Raw genomic sequence first — 17,927 nt, 5'->3', positions numbered from 1 at the left:
ACTATTATTGCTGATGCACATGCGGTTTTTAATGCGAGAGTTAAGTTTATAATGTTAAAGTTACACAGGATGTAGATAATATCTGTCGCTGCCGTATTTATGACTTTAAATGACGTTATTTTGTGTGTGGGAGCAGATTATGTGTGTAGTGTATAATGTTAGTAGAACATAGCTACTTTTATCTGCTAACGTTAGCTGTTTTCTAACCAAACGGATCTGAGCCGAACGGGACTAAGACACACAAAGTAAGTTGAATATGCCTTTATTCAACAGACGAGCTCGGGTCCTCTCCTCAACATGCTCTGAATGAACAACTTTTACTGAATTAGAGCTTGGCAAATTAACGCGTTATTAGCGCGTTAATTGCAGGATACACGATTACAACTTTTAATCGTTGCCCAGCCCTATATTGAATACTTACAAGTATAGATCTTCACTAACATCCTGTAGTCATCTAAATGTGCCTGTCTAGAGATAAATGAGGGTCTCTTATCCTGCGTAGAGATAGAGAAGGGTCTCTATCCTATCCAAGACGTGCTTCCTTTGGCTGGCTTTAAATCTTTCTTTTTTCTTTTTTAATGTATTTTGACATTGTAGATGGATGCATGGTTCAGATATTAAGTGATTGTAGCTGATATCTGCTGTTAAATTAGTGTCAGCTGTTTGCAGGTAACATTACCTGCTGCAATAGCTTACCAAGTAGCTGTTCCTTCATTGCAAATGAATAACATTCACATTGCTCCTTTTCCACAGGCAATGTATTGTCCATATTGTGGGATTGGTGGGTGTTTTGGGAGGTTTTGCGGTTCCTGTGGCAGCAACATTGAATGTTTGGCTCCCTTTCTCGAAGATGGTAAGCTCCTCCTTAAAAGTCAAGAATTTCACCAGTACAGTGATAATGTCTTATTTGTATATGATTTGTTGCCATTTTAATATATGCTATACACATATTATTGTCAGTCATGGCAATTTCAACATGATTTAGAACTACTGATTAAAAAAATGCCAACAAGTAAAAAAAAATCAGGTGAAATACCAAAGTTGACCAATTATGTGCTCCTTCATGTGCTGAGGGTTGAGCCTTCTGATGCGTTTATGTACAAATACAGGCATTAAAAGGGTACCTTTTTGTTCGCTACCTCTAGATTGATATGTATTTTTATCCTTAGCAATTATGTAAGTATCCCAATATTTTGTCCTTTGCCTGTTTATTTCTCTTATTTGTTGCTCCTCATGTCTGGAATTGTTCACGCATTGAACATACTGAAAACATACACTTATGCATCAAACAGTTCATGTATTTTCCTCATTACTGATACATTTTCATTTTTTTCTTAATAGGTTTTTTGTTATTAAGTTTCATTCCTAATGACACTGTTGTCTTTTCCCTTCAGTCACAGAATCTAATGAAGGAATCGAGGCAGGCCTCATCCACAAGTACTTCACGGAGGGACACGCTTATGAAGTGATACTTGATTTTCTAGAAAAAAAACAACATTTTTCTTAGTCTGAGGACCTTAAAGAGGAGGCTACAGAATGCTGGCTTAACAAGAAGGACAGACTACACTCCCATTGGCACTGTACACCAAACTGTTGCACATGAACTGAGAGGCTCGGGTCGGCTGTTGGGTTACAGAGCTATGTGGCAGACATTGCAACAAAAGTATCACCTGACAGTAAAAAGGGAGGATGTTAGACAGATGATTTCCAGACTGGATCCATCTGGTGTTCAACTTCGTACCAGGCGAAGGTTTGTCCGAAGAGGATACGTCACAGCAGGACCAAACCAAGTGTGGCACGCTGATGGATATGATAAACTTAAACCCTTTGGTATTGCCATCAGTGGCTGCATCGACGGCTTTTCAAGGAAAGTTATGTGGCTCAGGAGTGGCAGCACTAACAACGATCCGGGCATCATTGCGCAGTATTACCTGCAGTGTGTATCGGAGTTTGGACTACTTCCAGCCCGCCTTCGCACTGACTGTGGAACTGAAAATGGCACTATGGCAGCCATTAACTGCACATTACGATCTCAACACACAGATGATTTTGCAGGAGCCCTCAGTCACATGTATGGTACCTCAACTGCAAACCAGCGCATCGAGAGTTGGTGGTCTTTCTTCAGAAAGCAAAGGTATAGCCTTTTAAGGTCAGGTCCAAGAATGTGTGTGTGTGTGTGTGTGTGTGTGTGTGTGTATATAGTACAGAGGTGCCCAAATACTTTAAATCTATCTGGATGAAAAAAATTGTGAAATTACATTAGAGCTATACACTAACATTTTCCCAAGGGAGTTTATGTGCTCCCAAATGAAATAATTTAGGAGCGCACCAAGAAATGTACAACATTTCTAGAAATATTGTGACTTTTTACTTGACGTTGTCTTTTTTTTCATGAAATACAAAAGTTTTGAATTCCACCATTTGGACTCAGTTCTGGATCGAGCTCTTCAGTGACCTTAGAGAGAGGCACCTCTTCAATGGGAGCCATGAGCACAAGTGTCTGCTGCGATATGTGTTTTTGGGCATCATACAAAAAGACCTCGATGAGTACAGACAGCTGTGGAACCACCACACTATCCGGCCTGTTCGCCTGTTTCAGTGTCCATCAGGCAAACCTGATGCCATGTACCACCTGCCTCACAGGTTTGTATTGAAATTGTTTGGTAATATTACTTTAAAAATATATCTGACTTCATATCATTTGGTGTATCAGCCCAATATGACAAGTTTGTCACTTGATAAATAACGTGATTCATTTAGTCTGAAAACTCATTATTTAAAAATGATTTCAAGTCTTAAACGACTAAAAATGGATTCCAACACAAAACCTAAATAACAAAATGTCCAAAGCTATTCTGTCGATTTATCTTACTCAATTCCAAAAAGTACCTTGTGTTAGAAAGTGAGTAGAATGACCATATGTGACTGAAAGAGCTGCTGTCAACCTGACATTAACTTCTCAAGTCAAAGCTCTTTGTTTAGGAATTAATTAACGAAGAACTGACTCAATGGAGTCTTAGTTATAATGCTTATCTAGCATGTTTGGGGGGTTAAATGATCCATTTGTAATCACTTGACTCATTATGTTTCAATGTATGACTGGTCTTAGGTTTGGCGGAAGGGAGTGTGGATTTCCAGTGTCCTGGGAAGCCCTACACCACTTTGATGGCATCATGCAAGCATCATCTCAGTACAATTTGTGTGGTGATGAGAATCTGGAGATGCATTTTGTGGACTTGCAAAGAAGGAGTGGGTTGGCTCCACCAGGGAACTGGACAGCTGCTGTTCAGAATTACATTTCCATGAAAAACATGTCTGGAGTGTAGAACACATTGCCCCACCAACCCCCAGAACATTTTGTGTGTACAAGTTGATGAATCAACAATAACATTCATTGCATCAGTCACATATGCTACTGTTATTTCTGTTTTCACAGTGGGTCTGAGAATAAAATCTTGTGAACCAGCTACAGCCGTGTCATCTTTGTAGCGAGTGTGTAACATATATGCTATACGTAGAAAAACAAGTCCTTACGTTAAAATGAAACACTTTTAAACCATTTAATGAAGAGTCATTCAGCTTTACTCTTTCACAAAGTCCATGTAAAAACATGATAACATGGCCAAAACAAAATTGGCACATTTGCACGACAAGGTGCCTTTTGCAGTCTTTATTTACTGTTTATGTAAATATTTGTAAAACATCTTAACACATGTTCTGAACTCTTGATTTAACCACGGTCTACCTTACCTACCTAACGAGAATACAATAACAATACAAATGTGTGGTGTTGTTCACATGTTAGATATGAAATAGGACAAATCTGCCATGAAAAATACTTACATCTCTCTTACATCACAACATTAAAACAATGGACTGTGTACTGTGTGTGGCAACATTAACTTTAACACAAGTTATTTAATTGTTTAAATGCACCAAAAGCCGGGGGAATTATTAATGCCAAAGTTCATGTTGGCTTTGAAGGCACCATAAGTGTCCAAAAGAGGAAGCTTTAAAATGTTGGCACAGGTATTTGCCATTGGGAATGTTGACGTTGTAGAACATAGGAACTGAAGGCGTGGCAGAGGACTCATACCAGCAGGAGGCACACATGGCACACCTGTAGCGAACATTAACACCTCCTCCAAGGTCACTGAGCTGTCATTTTCTAAAAAGTAGAGAACATTGGAATCAATTGACAGTAAATACTATCTACATCAACACCGGAACTTTTTATAATCTGTGTGTATACAAATCAGACAAGAGCAAATTGACTAACCTTCACAATCGAGAAGATAGTCTGCCCAGTAACTCATAGCGTTCTCTTCCTGAGCCCTTCTGTTGCTTCCCTGTTGACTAAATTCAGGCTGGAACAGATTTTCCATCTCTGCAGCAGACAGCTTCACATCGGCATGACAGAGAGCAGGGGTCAGGACCGTCGGATGCTGCTGCAGAGCTGTCAGAAACTGCAAACTTTCAAGTCCAGCCTTGAATCTAAAATACAATTAAAAGATTCATGCAAAGATACATGTGCATCATGTAGAAGTAAGTAAGCAAGAAACTGGGACAACAGCAACACGTTTTTCATAATTATTTTAGCAATAACAATGAAATACAAAGACCTACCTTTCGATTGCAGTGTTGTTCCTGTGGATTATGTACCACTTCAGGTAATCCTCTACAATCGTTTTCTTTTCTTCACATGACCTGACATGTCTGAAGCACCCAGCAGTCTGCAACATGGCACTGTTCCGTATCATTAAGTCCTGAAGGATCTCCACTGAGGGTGAATTCTGAATCTAAAAGAAGAGATAACAGAGTCCCATACATTTCAAAATATGACACGTAATTATAAAAAATGGTAATGCCAGAAGTATATCTTGAAAGAATGGTTTAAGTGGACAAAACTCTCTCTTTACCTATTCTAGAATGTCACACCCTTCTCATACCTCTTGTAGGACTCTCCCTATCTCCTCATCTGTAATGTCTCCAACAGATGCCTTGAAACTGCTCTGCCCTGAGATGTAGCTGACCAGATCCTCTGACAGAAAATTAGGACCAGGTCCACCATGCACAATGGACACCGCAATCATCTTCCCTGCTAAATAATACTCATCCTCTCTGATAGCTGTCCAAGATAATGCAGAATAAAGAAATATTAAATCAGTTTCCACATTTGAAAACACTGCAAGGTTGAAATATGGGTTCTTTTAAAACATTATACACAAAACAGAACCTGTTGAATTGTAGACCAGGTAGCGGCTCTCCACAGGTCCATCACATATGGGCCGTTTGTTCAGCTCTTTCATGAGAAGGGAGAGGAATTCTCTCTTGGGGCCACCTGTATGTTAAATCTGCTGACAGCTCGATGGTCAATCTCTAGGGCCAGGTTTGCAGTTATCTCAGAAAGTGATTGCTGGTCCACCCTGTCATCAGATACATTATGACCATGTTAAATGGTACACCATAGCACACATTTTTGATCAGGAAAAATAACAACCACAGTTGAAGTAAGGGTAACTTTTCTCTTACTTTGTATCCTCTGGAATGTCATGACTGCACTCAACACTGTCTGAGTCATCCTTATCCTCTATCACAATAGGCGCATACAGCTGAGTATATTTGCTGAGAAATTGACATACACAAGTTTACATTGTTGATGTTTTCATATAAAACATACTTGAATTGTAGAAAGGAAAGTATAATACCTATAGCACGCAGTTTCCAGCACACCTCCTGATGTTCCTGGGCCCTCTTGTGAGTCAGAAAATAAGACCTGAATCACAAACCATAACAGGGATAGGACAGGTAAGTTGAAGTATTTTAAATCATGGCTGTCAGAGGGCTGATTTAGAAAGAAAAGACTATTCTAATGTACACAAACGTGGATCTCTGGGTCAGTGTGACACATTATTTCATGTAGTTTAAGACATTAATTGAGTGACAATATTTTCAGACAAGGCTAAATGTGAACAATAGACAATGTTTAAGAGCCACAATTACCGGAGCTGCTGAATCAGTGCCTGACTCTCCATCTGCAGGTTCCCATATCTGGAAGTAAAAAACAATATATCAGTGTGACACTTCAAATTTGACAGAACTAGAGCTTAACACATTTGAACATAAATATTGAATTATATTATTCTGACTGATAGTGTATGTGATTTGCGAGAGGGGCAATGATCCTTCTTACATTATCACTTTCAGTGAAAAACATACAAATTATTATGGTGTGATTTTGCAGCGATCTGCACTAAATAAAGTTGTTTTCTTAAGTTTGTAAAATATGTGTAGGCCAGGACGCTGCAACAATTACCGCAATTTAAAAATGCTATTTTGGGACATGTTTCATCGTAAAAATATGCCGTCTATGTGAAATCTAGAAACATTTTCACTTCCAGATAGAATTTACAATATAAGCGATCTAAGATACAACAAATGTAGTACTCACTAATGTATCAGCTGCATTGAATTTTGCAGAAGTTGGACTCATGATGATCACCTCTGAATCCGATGAGTTGGATTCAGAGCTGGTTTCCTGAGCTGTGAAATACAAGAACAGGTATAAGAGGATTTTAGACTACTCAGAACAACAGAGTGCTTCCTTGACAAACAAATACATTAAAAAAGCTCTTCTTGGTTGGCAATTCATTTCACAATTACTTACAAGATGTAAAGAAATCTTCAGCTGTACAAATGTACAGTGTGATACGTTGGTAGGCCTTCCCCACTACCTCTTTGTACTTGTTTAGAGTGAAGGGTACTTCTGTTCCTGGTATATTGGTTATCTTTGTACCGTCAGGGTAGAGCAGTACGTAGGGACCGCCATGTACATTTCTGTCGAAGGTCTTCATTTTTTGCTCAGCAGCTCTCTGCAATTCGTCCGCATCGGACTCTGGTCGTATCAAAAGGGGAAGTACTGTTCCTCTTACAGTCTTCAGTACACCATCTTTCAGCCTCATAAGGCCTACTGAAATCTACAGAGAAACAATGAAATAGGCGAATGTTCAACTAGTTCAGTGACACTATAAATACATGACAGAATGGACTGTCGGCAAATTATTAGTATATCTCAGCAAAAAAAATGTACCTTCACAACCTTCAGGTTGTCTTTTGATGGTGTTTTTTTTTTCTTAAAACCTGCTCGTCTCTCCTCCTCTTTTACACTCCGGAATGTCCGAAATAACTCCAGTGTGTTTTTTCCTGTAGCCTCTGCTTGAAATAAGAGTCCAATCAATCGTCAATGACAAAGAACAGAGAGACATACAGTGTTCTCACCCATACTCATAATATAGTATACATTGCCTAAGCCTAATTCAAAAAATAAAAAAATAAAAATTACCTCCACTTGTGCCTGTTTTATCAACATCACACAGGAATTTGATGTCCTTGCCACATGAACAGCAAAAGGCTGATTTAGAAGCCTGCTGCTGCTGTCCACAAAAAGGACAATACATTATGACCTGCAACAAAACAAATAAAGTATCATTAGGTTGCTTTGCGCTTCAATTGCATGAACATCTATCTATCTATATATCTATAAATCAAGACGTGTGTGTGTGTGTGTGTGTGTGTGTGTGTGTGTGTGTGTGTGTGTGTGTGTGTGTGTGTGTGTGTGTGTGTGTGTGTGTGTGTGTGTGTGTGTGTGTGTGTGTGTGTGTGTGTGTGTGTGTGTGTGTGTGTGTGTGTGTGTGTGTGTGTGTGTGTGTGTGTGTGTGTGTGTGTGTGGCTCGCATATCTCTCTGACTGTTTGTCAGATCGACCTAAGCTTTCGGATATGGCTTGCGGATTGCACGTGATGTGCATCCTTCATTTAGAATGTTTTGGGATTAATTTTCCCTAAACCTTTATTTTTTGACGAATCTACGCGCTCCGATCGGGTACGCGAGCAGCAATTATGGGAGCCAAACAATCGGTCCGCTTAGTACGGGCACAAGCTCTGAACGGCCAGGCCCCGAACGGGCACTGCACTAGTTTTTAAATAACACTAACACATTTGGAAAGACTAATCAGTACTACTTTCAACACTGGCTTAATACAAGGAATATCCCAACATGGATTGCAAGTGTGTCTTATAATCACGACATTCCCCACTGACAAGGGCAAGACAAGCCTCAGGCAGTTAAACACGCAAGAATACTGTGTGTGTGTGTGTGTGTGTGTGTGTGTGTGTGTGTGTGTGTGTGTGTGTGTGTGTGTGTGTGTGTGTGTGTGTGTGTGTGTGTGTGTGTGTGTGTGTGTGTGTGTGTGTGTGTGTGTGTGTGTGTGTGTGTGTGTAGTCTAGATTTAAAACGGTTCAAGCTGCACGGATAAATCGAGCAGAATCAAACAGTTTTCACAGACAAGCAAACAACTTGAAAATAGCTTTCTGCAGTTTTGATCAAAGCTATGTTCTACTAACATTATACACTACACACATAATCTGCTCCCACACACAAAATAACGTCATTTAAAGTCATAAATACGGCAGCGACAGATATTATCTACATCCTGTGTAACTTTAACATTATAAACTTACCGATGAGATGTTTCCTGGAGATCCCCCAGCCTTCTTCTTCTCTCGCATAAAAAACAGCAATGTGCATCAGCAATAATAGTCCCCGGTAATTCACTTCCGTTGTGGCTTTTTTATTTGCATCGCGGCGTTTTTATTTGCCCGGCGTTTCTGTTTCTTTTTATTTGCAGCGGGTTTTTTTATTTGCAGCGTTCTTTTATTTGCAGCACCCTGGCCTCTCAGGGCCACCGTAGATTCATCATCATATATGACCAGTTTAACCATCAAGTAATCACAGTTAAAGTTCTACTCAAGATCATACCAGTCTGACCAGCTAATGGTGACCACTGTGACCACCAGCTATCCCGACCAGCTAATGGTGACCAGCTACTAGACCACTGTGACCACCAGCTTTTACCAGCTAAACCAGCTATCTCGACCAGCTAATGGTAACCAGCTAAACCACTGTGACCAAACCAGCTAATGGTGACCAGCTACAGTGTGTCTTGCCTGGATTGCTGTGTAAGTAGGACGCATCCTTTCCCGGGCTTTTCACGCAGCATTCATCGCCCTCACCGTGTAGACCACTGTGACCACCAGCTTTTACCAGCTAAACCAGCTATCCCGACCAGCTAATGGTAACCAGCTAGACCACTGTGACCAAACCAGCTAGACCACTGTGACCAAACCAGCTATCCTGACCAGCTAGACCACCAGCTTTTACCAGCTAAACCAGCTATGCCGACCAGCTAGACCACTGTGACCAAACCAGCTAGACCACTGTGACCAAACCAGCTGGACCACTGTGACCAAACCAGCTAGACCACTGTGACCACCAGCTAAACCAGCTGTCCCGACCAGCTAATGGTGACCAGCTAGACCACTGTGACCAAACCAGCTATCCTGACCAGCTAAAGTGTCCAAAACCCCTCTAACCAGCTAACTAATCCAGCCTAATATTGTCTGGCTGGTCAGGCTGGTAAACCAGCCTGACCAGCCAGACCAGCCTTGTTGGTCTCAACTGGTTTTTTCAGCAGAGATAACTTAGACTAAGTTAACTATCTAAACACTCAGAGTCCTTTACCTCACCTGATCTGTAGTTATCAGTCTCTCAGTCTGACAGGAGAGGACTCTCCTCCACCTTGTTGTTGAAAAAGCTCCTTATATCCGTTAGCGCAGCTAGCTAGCACCAGATGCTAACAACAACAATACACGTAACCGGTGCGCGCGCTTTATCTCACTCGCTCGCGCCACACATACACTAACACACACCCTCCCGAGCTTGAATGACACACAGAGACCAATCGAGGGCATTAGTATGATCTGTATGAAAGTGGCCATGTCGGCAGGCCACATCATGTAGACAGCCAGTCACCCTCTGTGAGGCAGAGGCAGACCCACATTTGCGCAGCGTTGCGTTCACAATACATACATAAGAAAAAAATTCCTCAGGCCAGCAGGCCACTTAGCAGGCCAGGCCATCGGGAAACCTCCCGGTCCTCCCGATGGCCAGTCCGGGCCTGCGAGCTAGCTAGGAGTCGAACCTGGAATCTTCTGATCCGTTGTCAGACGCGTTATCCATTGCGCCACTAACCCTTTGTTTTTTGCTTTCGTAGCAGCTTTTAAACTGTAGAAAATGAACTAAAAATGCAGTAGGTAGGTTGAGGCAAACACATAAAATCAGACTGCAACTGCTGCCGTGACCCGGATTCGAACCGGGGTTGCTGCAGCCACAACGCAGAGTACTAACCACTATACGATCACGGCCACTGTAGTTCTCACAGTATTGCAAACATACCATTCTGAAGGAAAGTACACTTACAAAGGGGGCACCCAGATTTGAACTGGCATTTTAAAGGCAAGTACACTTACAATGGGGTTACCCAGATTTGAACTGGGAACGTCTTGATCTGCAGTCTAATGCTCTACCACTGAGGTATAGCCCGTATGACTTAAAGAGTTCAGACACATACTGATAGGCTGGACATTACTGTAAAGCTCAATTGACCAGAAATCAAAAGCCCACGTAGGCTAAAAACGAAATATTTCACATTTGCTTGGTTTCATGTTGAAGGGCCATAATAGTGTTGTTCCTCGTTTCAAATGTTCATTGACTTTGATGGACTGTTTGTTGAGAAGTACTGTTGGAAATGTTGAAAGCCCATTGACCCATCATTATGTAGATCCCTCATTCCAGGTGTACTTTGACGGACAGTTTTTTGAGAAGTACATTAGGAAAAGGACATAGCATGTTAGTCTATGTTTGATAACTGTGAAGTAGCCAAAATACACCCTGCGAGCCGGTTTCGAATCCCGCTCAATCCCTTGTATGTCAGAACATGCATAAATGTAAAGGTGGAGCTTATTTATTATTTTACCACACTTTTGGGTAAATCAATGGATCATTTAAGTTCTTTACCATAATCATTCGTGATTCATTGTCTGTTTATATGATTGTACTTTGTAACAGAATCTAAATCTTCAAAGTAATGTTAGAAATTAAAATCAATGTTGATATGGCGTAATTTGAATTAAATACACTATTTAATTTAAATCAGTTTTATTCTGAAAAACCTGAAGTTCACTAACTATTAACTTAATACTTTTATTCTGAAAATGCTTCACTTCCGGTTAGCATTAGCATGTGGCGAAATGCTGCATTTTCAAACCATGAATCAACGGTTAAATAACATGTGATGTTGCACACTGGGTTTAGCACTCATCTATTGCCGCTGAATAACGTTTATTAGGGAATGTTTAAATAACCACAGACACCAGAATGATGTAATTTAACAATACAACAAGGCAGGAATTGCATTGGACCCGCCCCCGACGACGTCGGCCAATAGGAGAAGACCTCAGATGACAACAGGAAGAGCAAGCCAAGGATTGACTCTCTTCCTCCGGCTGACCCGGAGTGACCGGGCGGATGAGGAGAGAGCCTCCACTCACACATTTCATGTTGTACACCACCGCATCTTTTGTGTAATTAAATGCTGTTAACTTTTATAAGCTTCCCTTGACTCTTTTCAGTCTCTCCTGCCTTCAGGGCTCTAGAATTCACTAACAGTAACTCATGTTATCAAATCAATGAAGTTAAGAGTCAAATCTTTGCCTCTGAAATGTAATGAAGTATTAAGGAGCATGCAAGGAAGTACATCATTGTACAGTACTTCTATAGATGTACTTCATATAGAATAGTACGTAGAATATAAGTACTATGCCAAATGTGCATGAGGATTATTGTTATGTTGTGCATTTATTATTATAATTACAACTTTTAATAAATGTATTCAAACTTAAGAACAAATTATTAAGTAAATATAACAATAATGAAAGTGAAATATGATGATGAAATATTCAAAACAGAAACATCCATACTTGTTTTATATGTATTTATATATGTAAAACAACAGTAATAATAACAACAACAATTCTTACAATATGTATAGTAAAGTGTAAAATAAAACTATACAATAAAAACAGTGCAAAATATAACAAAGTGAAAAAGTTGCACCGGCTCACAACATGAGGTCCTTTAAGGTGCATCCCCTCTCTTTCTCCCCCATATCCTCTTTGCTCCAGCACAGCCCTCCATCCCTCATATGACTGGCTCTCGGACTCTTTACAGTACCAATTGCCAAAGTACTGTAAGTGGGCTGGTGGCTTCCTGTCTTTGTTGCACTTTTTGCAAATGATGGCGTCTGTCTTTTTGACATATTTTCCTTTGCCTGATCCCGATGGCTCCCTCTCCTCTTTTCTTTCCCTGTTCTGCTGTGTGGTGTACGGCACGTTACTCTGACCGGATGTTAGCGCCTGAGTAACTAATGGCAATGGAATGTTCAGAAGCATCATCTAAGAGCTTCCAGGCACAACCTGTGAGGGTCCAGGCACTTGAGGAAGCTGCACAGATGGTACCATCATGTATGGTGTTGAGAAGGGTGGAGTCGGTGCAAGGAAGGGAAGAGCATAGTATGGAGGTGGTGGGGGGCCCTGTGAGATGGCCACTGGTTGGGATCTCTTCTGGAGCTTTGCCTCACCAGCAGTGTTTGGTGGCAGAACAAAGGCGTGAGGCTCAGCCAGACTGCCAGGAAACAGAGATGTCCCTTTCTGCTTTGCCACAAGAAGCTGCTCAGGTCCTGCCATGGGAGCGTCAGGAGCGGGGATACCCTGCTTCAGGACCTGCTGTTCCTGAGACCTGCAGCGCCTGCGCAAACATGAAACAATAAATATTAATGAACACAATTGAATATTTGTAATGAAAAAGAGTTGGGATTATTTTGAACAGTAAATCATTTTATTGGGTAAGTATTACAGAGTAAGTATACATGTCTTGCAGTATATGTAGTATGCTTATTTACTCACCATTGTGTGACAGTTGCAACATTCACTTCTGGGAGCTGGATGGTGGTCTCAGTCTTCTTTTTGGCGGTGCCCTCCCTTCACACTGGAGCCAGTTTGTGCGTAGAACTTATTGACCTTTGTTGCTTCCAAAGTGTCTGTCAAGTTGAGAATACCGTCCCGTTTTCAAAAGCGTGGTTCCATCTAGAGAATAAGAAAATAGTCATATTTAATAAAACTGAGAAATATGTAATTTATAATAAATATTTAATAAACAAGCTGTAAAAGATTACATATTGATTCAAAGAAAAACTGATGACAACATACAATACAAGTTAAAATTGAATAAAAACAAGTACAAATTCAGATTATGCATTTAAATGTAATCAATCAATCGAAATGTATAAATAGCTTATATTTTGTATGAAAAACTCGACCTTCATACTAACTATTTAATAATTTCCTCTCAATTATAGTGGAAACAGGCCTGCCTACTCAAGTACAAGTATTTCATAATATAAGGTGGAGTTAACTGCATTGTAACTGCCCTTCACTGTCCCCCCCCGGACTTTCATTGTTTACAGGTGAGGTTTAGTATTTAAATTAATGGTAAAATAAAAACAGGTGTCCGGTTACATTCAAGGGCAAGATTTGTTTTGCTCTTGTTTTATTTGTATATCATATATACTGTTAAAGCTCTCTTAAAGACTAAATTCACTTTTAAAACACGTTGGTCGCTGCACCACCGGTGACGGAGAAAAAAAGGCAATAAAAGAAGCTCCGCTCGCTCCCGTCCGATATTCTCTCTAGCTCGTAGTTATGTTAGTCCTTAACTTAAACTGGGTAATGTCATAAACAGGCATGTTATTTAGCCAGATATGTCAACATTACATTGACGAAACATGTACATAATAATCCCCTACCGGTAAACATCACATACATGGAAAGGTTACAGCGGGACATGTCCGGTTCGCTAGTCATGAGTAAAATGTCCCTGTGCAACATGTTGTTTAGTTAACATATATCTATACATCTAATATGACAGTTTATAAGCATTGACAACATAGTTAAAGGATGATGTACTTACTTTCGTGATGTTGGGAAAAAGTGAATCTCTCGCTTGCGGCGTCCGCAGAGTAGCCCCGCCTACGGAGACGCTGATTGGTCAATTCTTGGTTGCTGCGGGAGAAATTCTTGGTAGCAATACGGCCGCTGATTGGCCAGAGCTCTCAATTCTTGGTAGAATCTTGGTAGCAGACGTGAACGTAAGAAGGGGGAAGAAGAAAAAGGAGAAAAGAGGAGAAAAAAACGATTCTCCTGCTCCCAATTTCCCTTCTGTAGCATTTAAAAGTGTTTATAAAGTGTTTCAAAAAAAGTATGTATTTGTTTATCTCTTGAGGCGGAAAACACATCCACAAGATTGCAGGATTGAATCCCAACTCCGTCAGTATTGAAGTGTATAATATATAGAACATGAGAGGAATAAAAGTGCCTGTGTTGCATATCTTAACATTAATTCATTAGAGATATTGACTGATAAAACTTGTGTTATACAGTTAACAATTAATACATTTCTATTAAATATTAAGTACAATTTATTTACTTCTTTCAAGTTTATTAAATACTTTTTTTAAATCAGGGATAGTTTTTAAGTCACCGATATGGATTTTTATTGAAGCTCATTGTTTGTGTGCTGTGGATAAATAATAAAAATATAACCATTACATTAATATCAACTAAGGTATAGGTTTTATAATTATTTAGTTTTTGGCTTTCGAACTGCTGCTCGAACAGGTGAACGAAAAAGTATAGAAATTGTAAACATAGTACTCCACTACAATTATTGGACAGACACTAGGCATACTTGAAAAGCCAAACCTTTATTTTATGTTAGTTAAACATAATAACATTTAAAACAGTAGTAAAACGGTATAACAAAATAATGATAATAACACTCTTAAATAGAAGATACAATTACTATATACAATTTATACATAAGATATATATACACACATAACTATAAAACTGTAAACCAAACTATATACATAATTAAGTGTCAATGCCTATGGGGCGGAAACAATTCTCACTTTTTGTTCCTCATGTCCTTCAGCCACTGCTCCTTTGGCAAAGCCTCAACCAAGGGGCAGTAAACAACTCCCTTGTACTGGCTGTGTCCAGTTTCCGCTGTGCGAAACTTCCCACACTTTTTGCACGTGTTGTGCACAACCTTGCGGGTCAGCTTTCGGGTGGCTGGAGCAGGAGTAGGAGCAGGAAGAACAGAGGAGAGGCTGGCATTCGGAGCCTGTGGAGCAGCGACCTGGACCGGCACCTGTGAGGTCACTGGATTAAAAATCCAGGAGCAATGGCCCAAAGTTGGAGCAGGGAAGAGCTGTCGCTGCCGCACCATCTGAGGGCCAGAGGGAAGCTGGGGTGGAGCAGGGAATAGCTGCCGCACCACCATCTGAGGACCAGAGGGTGAAGCAGGGAATAGCTGCAGCTGGGGACGCAGCTTTAAAGTTGCTGGTGTTGCTGTTGTGGGTGAGGCCTTCCTCTTTAGCTTTACCTGGCCAACGGTGCTACTTGGGAGGATGTAATGGTGAGCAACACCTGGCTGGGGGGCTGCTGATTGGGGGCGAACATTGGCAGGGGGAAGAGGGTCAGATGCCACAGACAGGCGGCTAGGCAAGACCAGCCCCTGCAACACCACTGCATTGTCTTCCCTTTTAACCCTCTTATTGTGCCACTGCACCAGGGTGGTGTGGCTCACGTCCACCAGCTGCAGGGTGGTCTGCTGCATAACTGTCCCATTGGACAGAATGCGGCGCCTGATTTTCCTGTAGTCCTCCAGGATGAGATCCCATCTTGACACTGTGCCAGTCCCCCTCTTCCTGGGACTGCGGTGGATAACACAGAGCCTGACAAAGATTGCCTCAATCAGGCGGCAGCAATCTGGCCACTGTGCAAGTGGGGCAGTGGTGGTGAGAGCATGCCTCTTCAAACTCTCCACCCCTGGTGTGAACTCCTGCTTCTTTTTAGGAGACCTGAACCGCCCTGTGTCCAGCCTGCTCTGATGTCTGGCAGCAAAAACCACCCTTTGCTTGTCATAGTCCAGCAGGTTCTGCCACAGAGCAACAATGTTGCTAACCTGAGAGAGGGAGAACACAGCACATAAGACAAGAATATCTCAAATTGTGAACTTGTATATGCACAGAGGAAAAGCAGCTTGACTGTTCATTATCCTGACCTGCTGGTTTGTTAGGACCATAGTCAGCTGGTTCCTCAGCTCCACCAGACACTCTGCCAAGCCGTCCACTCGGTCCATGCCTGCCATGCCAGAGTCATCCACAGCCTGCAAAAATATAGAAAAGAGAAAAATAATGTGAGGACAGTGAAAAAGGACAACCACAGCTAAAACACATAATTGCATATTGATTAATATACCCCAGACTCATCAGGAGGTGCAGAATCATGTGCTGAAGAGACACCTGGCTGAGGCATGGAGGCTGGAGCCTGGGAGGAGGCAGAAGGTCGAGAGGCGGCAGCGGACAGGGAGGGCAGAGAGGAGGCACAAGGGGTCAGCAGCATGGGTGGATGCCGCAGCTTGCTCGGACGCAGCAGCCAGGGAGGAGGAAGCAACCAAGGAGGAGGAAGCAGCTGTGGAGGAGGAAGCAACCAGGGAGGAGGAAGCAACTAGGGAGGAGGAAGCAACCAGGGCGGAGGAAGCTACTAGGGAGGAGGCCGCAGGCTGGGAGGAGGAGAGTGTTGCAGAGGGACAAGGCAAAGAGGAGATGGAGATCCCTGGGTCATCAAGGAGGAAGATTGGGACTGTGGGCTCCTCAAAGCCCTCATCTTCCTCTTCTTCCTCACCTTCATCCACATCCTCCAACATGTTCTCAGTCTCCTCGGAATCAGGGATGATTCGAAGAGGCCGTCCAGTCTGACTGAGCAAGTAGTCAACACCAAGTAGCTCTCCTGTTAAAAATCATCATATGGCAATGATAGTTGTTTAACTTAGTAAATTCACAGAGACCTTAAACCCAAAGTGTAATGAAGCCAGATATCAATGATACATACCAGTGTATTTGGCAGGCGGCCTGAAGGTCGGCACAAATGCTCGGCCAAACACCTTGAGGCTGTTGGTGTTGACACAGTGGGCCACATCCCCAGCATATGTCAGCAGTGATGCCTGCTTGCTGGTCACCGCAGCAGCCCCTCTATCCTGGTTCCACCTGTTCAGACCTTCCAGGAGGTACAATTGGAAATTCAGTGCATTTGCACTGGTTCCTGGAAATACAAATATTTTTGCCATTAAAAAATGTTTTCCTTTTCAAAATGAATACTTATGTCATAAAGAAAAACATACACACAATTGAACCAACCTGGAATAAACCTGTTCAGGTGGAGATGGAATGACTCCAGCGAATTAGACCCTCTTGCACAGCGGTACCTTGTTAGCAGGATGCCACTCTTTGTGGTGGTTCCTGTCACGGTGTACAGCTGAGACTGAGGCTACAGACTGCGGGGCATTGGCAGGCTAAAACAACAGCATTCAATCTATCAATCATGTAATGCAATACAACATGTTATGTGACATCAACAGCATTAAAGCACTGTAAAAGGCATGCAAGAACAACAATAATGTTATTTTATTTTCAAATACATCACCTTAACGACATGATATCCACAGTTGGGGTGGTCTGTCTACGGGCCAGCATGGGGCATTTTTCAATCTGAAATTATCATAATTCTTTTTTAGTCTGGAGTGAGTCACTCGATTGATAATATTTGCACCAGTATCTTGTCTATTTTCAGTAATACAGTATACTTTTAATTTAATAAGTACTAACTACTAAGTAATAGGTACATGTGTTGCTATACTTTACCTTCTGATAGAGGGCATACCATTTCCGTTGCCTCGGAGCTGGTTTATTCTCCCCCTCTGAAGGCCAAACTCCAGAGTTAGCAAAGGCCTTCAGCATCTCCCATCACTTTGTGGGTTTTGGGTTTAGTGCTCATCTAAGTATAATAACAAGTGTTAAGAGCAAACTACAATGCAAAGCAAACAACACTGATACCATGTTATCAGTTATAT

General features: G+C 41.6%; 2 long non-coding RNA genes, 1 other non-coding gene and 1 pseudogene across 3 annotated transcripts; all 4 read right to left on the bottom strand.

Moving 5' to 3' along the window:
- Positions 1-4,274: 4,274 nt before the first annotated feature.
- Positions 4,275-6,854, bottom strand: LOC117460582 (G2/M phase-specific E3 ubiquitin-protein ligase-like; annotated as a pseudogene).
- Positions 6,855-6,935: 81 nt separating this feature from the next.
- Positions 6,936-7,492, bottom strand: LOC117456726 (uncharacterized). The gene is made up of 3 exons (XR_004553281.2): positions 7,343-7,492; positions 7,091-7,212; positions 6,936-6,977 (listed from the first exon to the last, which is right to left on the bottom strand). It is a non-coding gene; the product is annotated as an uncharacterized lncRNA (long non-coding RNA).
- A 2,697-nt stretch (positions 7,493-10,189) lies between these two features.
- On the bottom strand, positions 10,190-10,261 carry trnah-gug (transfer RNA histidin (anticodon GUG)). The gene has a single exon. It is a non-coding gene; the product is annotated as a tRNA-His (tRNA).
- Positions 10,262-11,927: 1,666 nt separating this feature from the next.
- Positions 11,928-13,980, bottom strand: LOC117457321 (uncharacterized). The gene is made up of 3 exons (XR_004553325.2): positions 13,923-13,980; positions 12,860-13,039; positions 11,928-12,701 (listed from the first exon to the last, which is right to left on the bottom strand). It is a non-coding gene; the product is annotated as an uncharacterized lncRNA (long non-coding RNA).
- Positions 13,981-17,927: the final 3,947 nt, after the last annotated feature.

The sequence above is a fragment of the Pseudochaenichthys georgianus genome, chromosome 2, assembly GCF_902827115.2.
Source record: "Pseudochaenichthys georgianus chromosome 2, fPseGeo1.2, whole genome shotgun sequence".
Taxonomy (NCBI): domain Eukaryota; kingdom Metazoa; phylum Chordata; class Actinopteri; order Perciformes; family Channichthyidae; genus Pseudochaenichthys; species Pseudochaenichthys georgianus.
This window is presented reverse-complemented; position numbering and strand designations above follow the sequence as displayed.